Below are 12,039 nucleotides of genomic sequence, written 5' to 3'. Positions count from 1 at the left end.
AAAAAAAAAAATCTATAATAAATATTAACTCTATAAATTCCTGGTAGGATTTAAGAGCTTTATTTTCAACCTGTCCTTTAACTTAAAAGAAAAGTAGCATGATATGGTGAAGAGCAGTGAATTGGTTGTCAACATTCTTGGAGCTCAATTTCAACAACATTAATTAACCTTTTAGGTGATTTAAAACAATCTAAACTTCTTGGCATCTCAATACCTTATCTATAAAATGAGGAGGCAAAGAAAGAGCTAATAGAAGGAAACTAATATTTATGAACATCTATTATAGATCAGACACTGTCCAGGATGATTTCACATGTGATTTAATAATAATAATATTATTAATAGCAATAATTGTAATAATAATTCCTGCTTCGTCTTTGCCTAGTTGCTTTGGGGACTCTGTCTGACTGGACCTGTTTTATGTTTTATTTTATTCATTATTTTTTTAAGATTTTATTTTTAATTTTTATATTTATTTATTTTTAAGAATATATATTATTTCTCCTCCTTTTTTACGTTTATTTATTTTTGAGAGAGAGAGAGAGACAGAGTGATATCAGGGAAGGGGCAGAGAGAGAGAGGGAGACACAGAATCCAAAGCAGGCTCCAGGCTCCGAGCTGTCAGCACAGAGCCTGACTTAGGGCTTGAACCCACGGACTGTGAGAATATGTATGACTTGAGCTGAGGTCAGTCATTCAACAGACTGGCCACCCAAGAGCCCCTAGGATTTTATTTTTAAGTAATCTCTACACCCAATGTAGGGCTTGAATTTAAAATCCCAAGGGGCGCCTGGGTGGCTCAACTGATTAAGTGTCCAAATTCATTCAGATCACATCATGATCTGGCAGTTGGTGGGTTCAAGCCCCGCATCAAGCTGTGCTGATAATGTGGAGCCTGCTTGGGATTCTCTCTCTCAAAGTAAAACTTAATAAAACCCCCAAAAACTGAAGATGTCAGATGAGACTAGCTAATCACTCTCAAGACCAAAATATCTTCAGAATAAAAAAATACATACTAGAAGTAAGATCCAGATGATTTGGAGGTGATTTGTAATACAGCTTCTTCATTATAAAACTTTCAACTTTTGTTAAGAGACCCTTTTACAGATAGAAATAATACATTTTCCTCATTATTTGTTGGGAAATCTAGGCTAACTATTTAGGTACCAAAATCAGGTACATACACGTAATAATAATACAAACAGCTGGATTTCAAAAAATCTTTTCATTTCAGGCAACTATTAATTTCCCTTATTTTATAACCACCATGTCACCAGCCTAGTATCCCAACGAACAACTCTGTTCTTTCCCCCAGGGGAACTACAAACCTATCTTTGTGATAATCCCTTGTTTTTCTTTATAGTTTCAGTACCTAAGCATATATTCATAAACAATATAGTTTAGTTTTGCTTGTTTTTCTTTTATATGAATCGAATCACACTGTATGCATTCTTCAAGTATTATACAAAAGTAGATTGTAGCATTCACTTGTTTTAAAAAAATTTGAATGACAGTAATTTTGGAAAAATTTTAGAGGACTGCTAAATTGATAAAAACAGACTCAAGATTCAAAGTAATATAGGAAATGTTAAATAGCCATTTTAATTTGTCCATGAAGACAAAATTAATGGTATATCACCTCAGAAGAATTAACTGCACAAAATAGGGAAGCATATTCAACCAGAACCAAAAAAACTCAGTTATCATATTCTTCAAAGGAAGAAGACAAAAGTATGTACTGTTCCTTGATATGAACTCATAATCCTTTTTCAGTAAAAAGTCCCTGGAAGACTTGTTTCTTTGACTTTTGTATGATTAGTACAATGAGGTGAACAGGATTATCAGTTACCCAATCAACACCTACTGGAAGAGGAATACAGCGGGCAGGATGTGCAGGTACAAGATATTCCATCTCTGCAGAGTGTTGTTCTTTAAAAGAATGTATGTCCTAACTCACACACTCTTTGATTTCTGAACTGTGTTCAGTACATTTTTAGGAAGTAACAACAGGCAATAATTAGATTAGCTACCACCTTAAGACATTTATGAAGGGCTAGAAAGTGCTCTAAGTGTTTTACTTGTATGTTCATATAATTCTCACAACCACATAAAGTAGGTATTATCATCTTCCTCAGTTTACAGATGAGATAACTGAAACAGATGGGTTAAATAACTTGCCCAAGATAAACTTGTACTAGTAACTAGTACAGACAGGTTTCCAACCCAGGCAATCTCATTTCAAAGTCCATGTTCTTTCTCACTACACCACACCACCTCACATAAGCTGAGGGTTCTTGTACTTCTGTAGGGATTGAATCTCATAAACATTAAATATTTTCTAGTTATCAGCAGAGGAATTTATCAAAGGTTTTCAGTTACATTACATAAAGATTACATCAATGAGACTGCTTAATGATGGAAGCTTTTTGAATCACAAATTTGCACTGTACAGGCTCAAACATTTACTGTCTGCTATATCCAGATGTCAGGTAATAAGGCACTGGGGATATAGACAGTATTAAAATGCCCTCATGTTATGTTTGTTCACCTATTAAATATTTACTGTGCACATACTACGTGAAGAGTATCTCACTAGGCAATGTATCACTTACCTAGATAAATATGAAACAGATCCTGGCCTCAATGATTTTTAGTCTAGAAAGGGATATTAAAGAAAGTCATTATGAAAAAAAGGTAAAACAAATTACAGCTGCTATTTATATACATTAGCTCACTTAATCCTTAAAACAACACTAATAAAGTGGTTACTTATGAAACTTGTTTAAAAAATTAGGAAGTTAAGGGAAAGAGAGGTTATTTCCAGTTGGTGAGATCAGAAGAGTTCTTGGAAGTGACATCTGAGCTGAGCCTTTAAGGAAGGGTGAAGCTGTGAACAGAGACGGAAAAATAAAAGTACACTACCAAAGGGGCAGCTGAGTGGCTCAGTCGGTTAAGCGTCCGACTTCAGCTGAGGTCATGATCTCATGGTTCGTGGGTTCAAGCCCCGCGTCAGACTCTGTGCTGACAGCTCAGAGCCTGGAGCCTGCTTCAGATTCTGTGTCTCCCTTTCTCTCTGCCCTTCCCTTGCTTGTGCTCTGTCTCTCTCAGTCTCTCAAAAATAAACGTTAAAAAAAAAAAAAAAGTTAAAAAAAAAGTACATTAATAGAGGAAAATTGTATCAGCAAAGGTATGAAGACAGAAAACAATGGAGAACTATTAGTGTTCACAGGGCACAAAGGACTACTGGGATATTAAGCTGAAAATATAAATTGGGGCTAGATCATGGAAACGTTTGTCAAGTTAATGATATTCTTTTAAATATTTTTTTAATGTTTATTTACTTTTGAGAGAGAGAGAAAGAAAAAGAAAGAGAGGCAGAAAGAAAGGGGGACAGAGAATCTGAAGCGGGCTCCACGGACAGCAGAGAGTGTGGGGCTTGAACTCAACAAACCGTGAGATCATGACCTGAGCGAAAGTCAGAGGCTTTAACTGACTGAGCCACCCAGGTGCCCCATCAAGTTAAGGGTATTCTATAGACAATGGGGAACCACTAGAGATTTTTGAGTAAGAGGATGACATAATAAGTGTGCTTTAAGGAGAATAGCTGTCAGAAAGTGTAAAACAGACTGTGAGGGATGAAGCTAGCATAAAAGTATTTAACAGACTAAATGAAGGAAATAGCTTCTAAAAATAGAGGCTTCACAGTTCGTGGGTTTGAGCCCCGTGTCGGGCTCTGTGCTGACAGTTCTGAGCCTGGAGCCTGCTTCAGATTCTGTGTCTCACTCTCACTCTGCCCCTCCTCCACTCACACTGTGTGTCTCTCTCAGAAATAAATAAACATTAAAAAAATTGAAAGAAAATTTAAAAAATAGAGGCAAGAGATGAAGGAAATACGACAGCAGATGAAAAAATGGCGGTAACAGCATTCTTTCTGATAAATACTTTTTTTTTAAGTTTATTTTGAAAGAGACAGAGTGCAAGCGGGGAAAGGGCAAAGACAGAGAGAGAGAGAGAGAGAGAGAGAGAGAGAGAGAGAGAGAATTCTAAGCAGGCTCTGCACCAGCAGTACAGAGTCAGACACAGGGCTCGAATCCACGACCTGAGCCAAAGTCGGATGCTTAACTAACTGAGCCACCCAGGCGCCCCTCTGACAAGTACATTTTTATTATTTAAAAAAAATTTTTTTGTAACGTTTATTTATTTTTGAGACAGAGAGAGACACAGCATGAACGGGGGAGGGGCAGAGAGAGAGGGAGACACAGAATCGGAAACAGGCTCCAGGCTCTGAGCCATCAGCCCAGAGCCTGACGCGGGGCTCGAACTCGCGGATCGCGAGATCATGACCTGAGCTGAAGTCGGACACTTAACCGACTGAGCCACCCAGGGGCCCCTGACAAGTACATTTTTAAAAAGAGCATATGTGGACTTCTGCTTGTGGGAAGATGGAGTAGACATACTTTTCACTATTACTCCCTGGATGAACTCAAATCTAGAACATACAAAGAATTCCTAAAATTCAACAATAAGAAACTAAAAATCTAATTAAAATCGGTGAAAGACATGAACAGGCATGTCATCAAAAAAGATGTATGGGGGCGCCTGGGTGGCGCAGTCGGTTAAGCGTCCGACTTCAGCCAGGTCACGATCTCGCAGTCCGTGAGTTCGAGCCCCGCGTCAGGCTCTGGGCTGATGGCTCAGAGCCTGGAGCCTGTTTCCGATTCTGTGTCTCCCTCTCTCTCTGCCCCTCCCCCATTCATGCTCTGTCTCTCTCTGTCCCAAAAATAAATAAACGTTGAAAAAAAAAAAAAAAAAGATGTATGAATGGCAAAAAAGCACATGAAAAGATGTTCAACATCACCAGCTGCTAGGGAAATGCAAATTAAGACCATGATGAGGTATAAATTGTTACAATATGGAATGCTGTCAAGGATGCAGAGAAACTGGACCTCTCACACACTGCTGGGGGAAAGTAAAATTGTACAGCCATGCTGGATGATAGTTTGGCCAATTTCTTTAAAATCTGAGCATACGCTTACCATACAACCGAGCAACTGTACTTCTGGGCATTTATCCAAGAAAAATGAAAACTAAGGTTCACACAAAAACCTGTATACAAATATCCCCAGCTTTATTACTTTTAATAGCTGAAAGGTGTATAAAAACAAAATATCCCATAATATGTGAACAGTTTAACTGTGGTACATCTATACCATGGAATACTATTTAGCAATAAAAATTAATAAACTATGGATACATACAATAAGTAGATGGATCTCAAGGGCATTGTGGTATTTGGAAAAAATCCAATCTCAAATGGTCATATACAGTATGATTCCCTCTGTAATATCCTCAAAATATCAAAATTATACAGGTGGAACACAGGAAAGAGTACGTATTGAGGGTGGAGGGTAACCCAAGGGAGATCCTTATAGTGATGGAATAATTCTATATTTAAAAAAAAAAAATTTTTTTTAACTTTTAAAATTTATTTATTTAAGTAATCGCTACTACACCCAATGTGGGGCTTGAACTCACGACCCAGATATTAAGAGTTGCATACTCTTCTGAGCCAGCCAGGTGCCCCTCTATATCTTAATCAGTGCAATGGTTACACAAATCTACTCATGCTAAAGTAACACACAACTACACACACCTTTTGAACCACTGTCAATTTCCTGGCCTTGATATTGTACTATAAATATGTAAGATATAACCAGTGAAAGGTATGTGGGATCTCTCTGTACTATCTACACAACATACTGTGAACCTTTAATTATTTCAAAATAAAAGTTAAAAAAAAATTTAAAGGAGCAAAATGTCCTAAAAAATAGCAGATGCATCATATGTATGTATCTTTAAATAAGTAAAATGTCAAACTATTAAGAGTTCTCCAGTGGACTCCTTCACTATCTACATTAAACATTTCTAAAATTTCTAAATTTTATACAATAAGCATATAATAGTTGATAACCAAAGAGAAAAGACTCTTTAAAGAAAATGAAAACAATATTATCTCTCCCTGTTTGAAGCATATCACACAAATATGAATAGAAAATTAAGAAAGAAAATCAATTAAACTCAATTATTAATCTACATATGCATATATACACTAAATAAAAGAAACAGTGAGGCAACTAACAAGCCCAAGAGGTCCAAAAAAATATCTAATTGCAGATCCAGCACCATCACCCATTACCAGTGTGACTTTGGAAAATGACTTAACCTTTGTACTTTAAGAGATCAAGAGATTACGAACAGAACCTAATCAGAAATATTAAACATACAATGTTTTGTAAATCAGGATGACAGAATTCTTAAAATGGTAGAATTGGAAATGACTTGAATGGAAGATTTAGTACAATTCCTCAACTGACAGCTTAAGAAACAAAGCCTTGAGAGTTAAATAAATTTCAGAAAGCTATTCTGCAACAGAATTCAACAAATAACCCAGAATGCATAGCAGTTAAGAATGCTGGCTCTGGAATCAGAGCCTAGATTCAAATCAGGGATTTACAACTCACAGCTATGTGACCCTGCATTAGTTACTTAACCTCCTTGGGCCTCATTATTTTTATCTGCAAAATGGAGAGAATACTAGCTCTTACTCCACAGGCTTACTAAGATTACATGGACTAAAACATGTAATGCTTTTGTAATAATGCTCAGTAAATATAAGCTAATACTGCCATCCTCACTAACTCCTCTTTCTGCCAGTATTGCGCTAGGCCTGAAATTAAATCATTAGGATAGTCACCTATCAACTAATAGTTAAACCCACTCCTTTTTTTTTTTTTTAATGTATATTTATTTATTTTGAGAGAAAGAGAGCAAGCGAGCAGGGGAAAGGCAGGGAGAGAGAGTATCCAAACCAGACTTCATGCTCAGCGCAGAGCTCAGCTTGACACAAGACTGGATCTCACAAACTGTGAGATGGTGACCTGAGCTGAAATCAAGAATCAGACACTTAACCGACTGAGCCACCCAGGTACCCCCAAACCCACTCTTAACTCAACCTTTGGGTTAATATGAAATATTTATGAATATTTGAAAACAGCTGTAAAATCTTATTAAGGTTTTGCTCAAGATGGAATTACCTTTCAGGGAAACAACAATGTAATCAAAGAACAAACTGAAAAGTAAAATAACAATAGTGATTCCAATTAATCGGTGTAGACTTCAACTCAACCTGAGTTTCTCATATAAAAACTTCCTTAATATCAAGTTTAACTAAATAAAAAATATTTCAACAGGAGCATATGAATATTTTAAAAAATATGTTATAGGTTGATGATAATTGATTATTGTTGACATCTAAAAGTACTCCTAGGGGTGCCTGGTTGGTCGGTGGAGCATGAGAATCTTCATCCCAGGAATGTAGGTTCAAGTCCCACGCTGGCTGTAGAGGTTACTTAAAAATAAAATCTTAAAAAAAAAAAAAAAAAAAAAAAAAAGTACGTCTATACCTTAACAATTAACTTGGGAAATTTTCCTAAAGTGACAGGCACAGGGCACCTGGGTGGCTTAGTTGGATAAGCTTCTGACACTTCATGTCCGCCTAGGTCATGATCTTACAGTTTGTGAGACTGAGCCCCAAGTCAGGCTCTCTGCTGTCGGCATGGAGAATCCCTGAGAATCTCCTACTTGGGATTCTGTCTCTCCTTTTCTCTCTCTAAAAAAATAAATAAATAAATAAATAAACTTAAAAAAAAAAAAAGTGAGAGGTACCAATAACTGGAAATAGACAAACCATCCTGGTGGTCTTAATTATACAAACACATAAGAGACCAAAATGACTTTCAAGTTATCATTATGCAATCTTTAGAATACAAAGGATATATGAACAAAATGAAAACTTTACTTTTTTTTTTTTAAGTGGGCTTCATGCCCAGCACAGAACCCAATGCAGGGCTCAAACTCACGACCCTAATGTCAAGACCTAAGCTGAGACCAAGAGTCTGATGCTTAACTGACTGAGCTACCCAGGTGCCCCAAAAACTTTACTTTCTGTGTGTTTTCAGAACCAATGTTGAGGTTCATATGATGATAGTAATTTAAATATGCTGGATTTTTCTTGTAGTTTCACTCGATCATGTGTAATCTAAAATACTAGAGTATAACCTGAAGTAATTGTCTTATTTAAAAACTATATATTGTCTTCAAAAACCATACATTCGAATTCCTCTAAAGGAATTTAGAACTGATTAAATTTGATTCATGAACACAAAATGTGCTGTTTTTGAAAGTTATTACTGATTTGGCATACAGTAAAATTTTTTTAAATTATAATTTCCAAGTGACCATATCCCAAGACAAAAAAGAGGGGGAAGAAGGGTGACTGGGTGGCTCAGTTGGTTAAACGCTGGACTTCATCAGCTCAGGTCATCAATCTCCCAGTTCGTGCGTTTGAGCCCTGTGTCAGGCTCTGTGCTGACAACATGGAATCTGAAGCTTGCTTCGGTTTTTGTGTCTCCCTCTCTCTACCCACCCTCCTCCCCAGCTTGTGCATGCTCTCTCTCAAAAATAAACAAATCATTAAAAAATTTTTTTACAAAAGAGGGGAAGAGATTTTTAAAAATTATATAGTAAATATATTCCCCTTAAAACAATTAAACATTATAGTTAAACTCAAGCTAAAATAACATTAAATCCAATTTTACCTAATAAAGCTTACTTATTATACATTTAATACAGACAAATTCTATCAGTTTGCAGATCCATAAGCCAGAGCATAAAATTAACTTTTATGAAAGTAAGAAGACTAAACTATAATGTAGAAGAATGAAGTCTACTTTGGGCATTTAGCTCTGCAGTTTGTAGTATTTAGAACTATGCAGCTTTTTTTCTAATCCCATTTTTATTTTTTAATCCTATTTTTAAATCTTTTCATCAAAATTTCTCTTTCTTTTTCTAAATGTTTGTTTATTTATTGTTTAGAGAGAGCATGAGTGGAGGAGGGGCAGAGAGCGAGGGGGACAAAGGATCTGAAGCAGGCTTTGTGCTGACAGCAGAGAGCCCCATGTGGGGCTCAAACTCACAGTGAGATCATGCTTCAGATCAAGAATCGGATACTTAACCGCCTGAGCCACCCAGATGCCCCATTTACCTTCTTAAGCACAGAGCATTGTTTCCAAAACATCTATGAAATCTGGTATAATTTCAAAAGTTACAAAGACCCTGAACCAATTTCTACCAACCATTTTTGAAACTCCAGCAGTGATTCTTTACTATTTTGTTATGTCCTACTTCTGAGCAGTAGAGTTTGATGCAGCACATTTGAAGAAATTAAATTGCCTTCTTAGTTACATCATCATTCTTTTGGCTGCACTTCAGTTCAGGGACGTTTTTTGCTGTCCAGATCATGCAATCTCATAGGCTATTAAAAAAAAAATTGTCATGTACACCAAAGAACCCACACTTTTTCTGGCTCCAACTTGCCTTTAAACTAAGACTCCCACTGGCAGGATGCATCTAATTCTATACCACATCCAGAACCATCACAGCTCAATGAGTAAGAATCTAATTAGACAATATTGCTCAGTTTAAACCCTCAGTTGCAGTAAAATGTTTTACACAATGATGATAATTTAGTAGTAAATTTGATGAGGGGTTCTTGATCTGACTGCATGCCAGTACAAAGAAATATACCAGCAAAGAAGTATATAAATTCTAATTCTTATTCTAATCACTAAAATGATATTTGGAAAGACTAGTAGTTTGATATATTGATTGGTAAAATCTTTATTTCTAAATATGCTACACCTCCAAATCAAATCAACATGATGGAAAATGAGAAACTGGCTCAAGATTTCAAAACCCATCACAATATTGTGAAAATATACTGAATTTGGACTCAAAATTTAATGTATAGTTTTGGCAATCTTTGACTTTCATGACAATATTACATTGATAAAACTGACATTGATTTAATTTAGTCTCGAAGTTCCAAAGCAAAACCAATTTGCAGACATTTTCAATAACTCAGTGATACGGCATGACTTACAAGATTTGAAATTAGCAGAATTCGTGGTTCTCACCTCCTACTAGATAGAATGTCTTACCTGTCAAGAATTTTAAGAGAACAAAGGATCAAGATATTAGATACTACCTCTCTTGTCCACTGCAACAATTACTCACCTAAGCCCACAATAAAAATTTAAGACAAATATAAATATAGGTCACTGACTCCACAACAGTCTTTTGAGGTACACATTATAAAAACTATTTTATGGTGAAAGACTGTGATGAAACTATTGTAACCAAGTTTTCCTAGTTTCTACATTCCTAAGCAAGAGCAAAGATAAACTCATATTATGTTACATTCTGTACTGAAGTGATTTTATTACCAGGAAGACCCAATGTGTAGGGAAGTAACAGAACACTTCAATATGGAGACATGAAGTCTGGACTCAACTAGAAGGTTAAGCTTAAGATCCAGTGATGACAGTGCTGTGTATATGGGGGGGTGGGGGGGGAGCTGAGGAATATTCACACAAGTCTGTCACAAATTCATATCCAATACTCATGTGACAAATTACCAACCAGTGACAGAGGCAGCATGTAAACACTGAATTGTTCTCCAAGCGTGCCTGGTCCATGCTCTCCAATTTTTGTTAACTTCTGGATTTCTCAAAGGTAAGAGGACAGTAAAACCTAAAGTAAGAATTACTGTCATGATTAATGGCTGTGTTAGATTCACACTACGTAACACCATATATTACATCAGGCCAGAAGGTAAGAATTTTCAAAGAATGTCCACTTAATATGGTTATTCTTATAAGACAAAATAATAATATTCATTAGAACATGTGCGATTCAACAATTTCTCAAAAACAGTGTTTAAATTTCAATTCTCAGAAAAGCCATGAAAATGTTTCCAAATCAACTATGGCAAAGTTTTGAAAACGCATTGAGGATTTAGTGGTTAGCAAAATACATTTTTACAAGTAGTTGTGCAATGTGAGAGTTTTTACAGAATGCAGAGAGTACTACTGAAATCAAAACTGATTTATCTGGGGGCGCCTGGGTGGCTCAGTTGGCTAAGCGTCCGACTTCGGCTCAGGTCACGATCTCACAGCCCGTGAGTTCAAGCCCCGCATCAGGCTCTGGGCTGATGGCTCAGAGCCTGGAGCCTGCTTCCGATTCTGTGTCTCCCTCTCTCTCTGCCCTTCCCCCGTTCATGCTCTGTCTCTCTGTGTCTCAAAAATAAATAAACGTTAAAAAAAAATTAAAAAAAAAAAAAAACTGATTTATCTGTGATAAACAAATAGTAAAAATAAGTTTAAAAAAATAAAAATGGATTTATTTAAGTATATCTGCAAGTTCTGCCACTGTGGTCATGATGGCTTCTTCTGGTTTTAGGGAAAATGCTCTACCACAAAACTGATTTTCTTTACAACTAAGGGACAGTGAGAACTGTCAAAGGGAAACAAAAGTAACCATTAGGCATTTAATATGTTAATTATACAACTCCAGGGGTGCCTGGGTGGCTCAGTCAGTCTGACTTTGGCAGGGGTCCTGATCTCGCAGTTTGTGAGTTGGAGCCCCACATCAGGCTCTGTGCTGACAGTTCAGAGCCTGGAGCCTACTTTGGATTCTTTGTTTCCCCTCCCTCTCTGCCCCTCCCCCCCCAAAGATAAATAAACATTAAAAATTATACAATTCCATTTAATAGTTTCTTTAATGTTATAGTAATATTAAGATGTAACCTTAGAGAGAGTTCTATTTCAGATCCATTCAGTAAATTTTTAAATGCCAAGACTTTTATTTAGAGCTAAGTATAAAGGCAAGGTCTTTAGAGAAATCTGTCTGGTGAGGGTAAACAGAGATATAAGCAATAGTAATACTACGTAATTTCCAACTAAATATCTTTTGTATTAAGTTAAAAGGGAGTTAATCTTTTGACAACAGTTAAAGCAAAGAATTCATCTCTCCTTTGAAGAAATAATTACTAGTCCACTAAGCATTTGAAGATGACAGTCTATATACATAAGCTAATTGAAAAGTTTTTGCAATAAAGTACATTTTCACTGCATGAAGATT

General features: G+C 36.3%; 1 protein-coding gene across 7 annotated transcripts in view; it reads right to left on the bottom strand.

Moving 5' to 3' along the window:
• The window catches only part of SAMD8 (sterile alpha motif domain containing 8), a 142,935-nt gene that overhangs the window by 63,241 nt on the left and 67,655 nt on the right, over positions 1-12,039 (bottom strand). The window contains exons 2-3 of one of the 7 annotated variants that reach the window (XM_047825758.1): positions 10,001-10,058; positions 2,613-2,655 (exon numbers count right to left, since the gene is read on the bottom strand). The exons of 4 other annotated variants lie outside the window; for them this stretch is intronic. The gene's annotated coding sequence lies outside the window, so the exon portion shown is untranslated. Of the gene's footprint in view, positions 1-2,612; positions 2,656-7,463; positions 7,483-10,000; positions 10,059-12,039 lie in introns of those variants that run through there. 2 more of the 7 variants (XM_047825760.1, XM_047825757.1) reach the window with 2 other exon arrangements.

This window comes from Prionailurus viverrinus, chromosome D2, assembly GCF_022837055.1.
Source record: "Prionailurus viverrinus isolate Anna chromosome D2, UM_Priviv_1.0, whole genome shotgun sequence".
Classification (NCBI taxonomy): Eukaryota; Metazoa; Chordata; class Mammalia; order Carnivora; family Felidae; genus Prionailurus; species Prionailurus viverrinus.
This window is presented reverse-complemented; position numbering and strand designations above follow the sequence as displayed.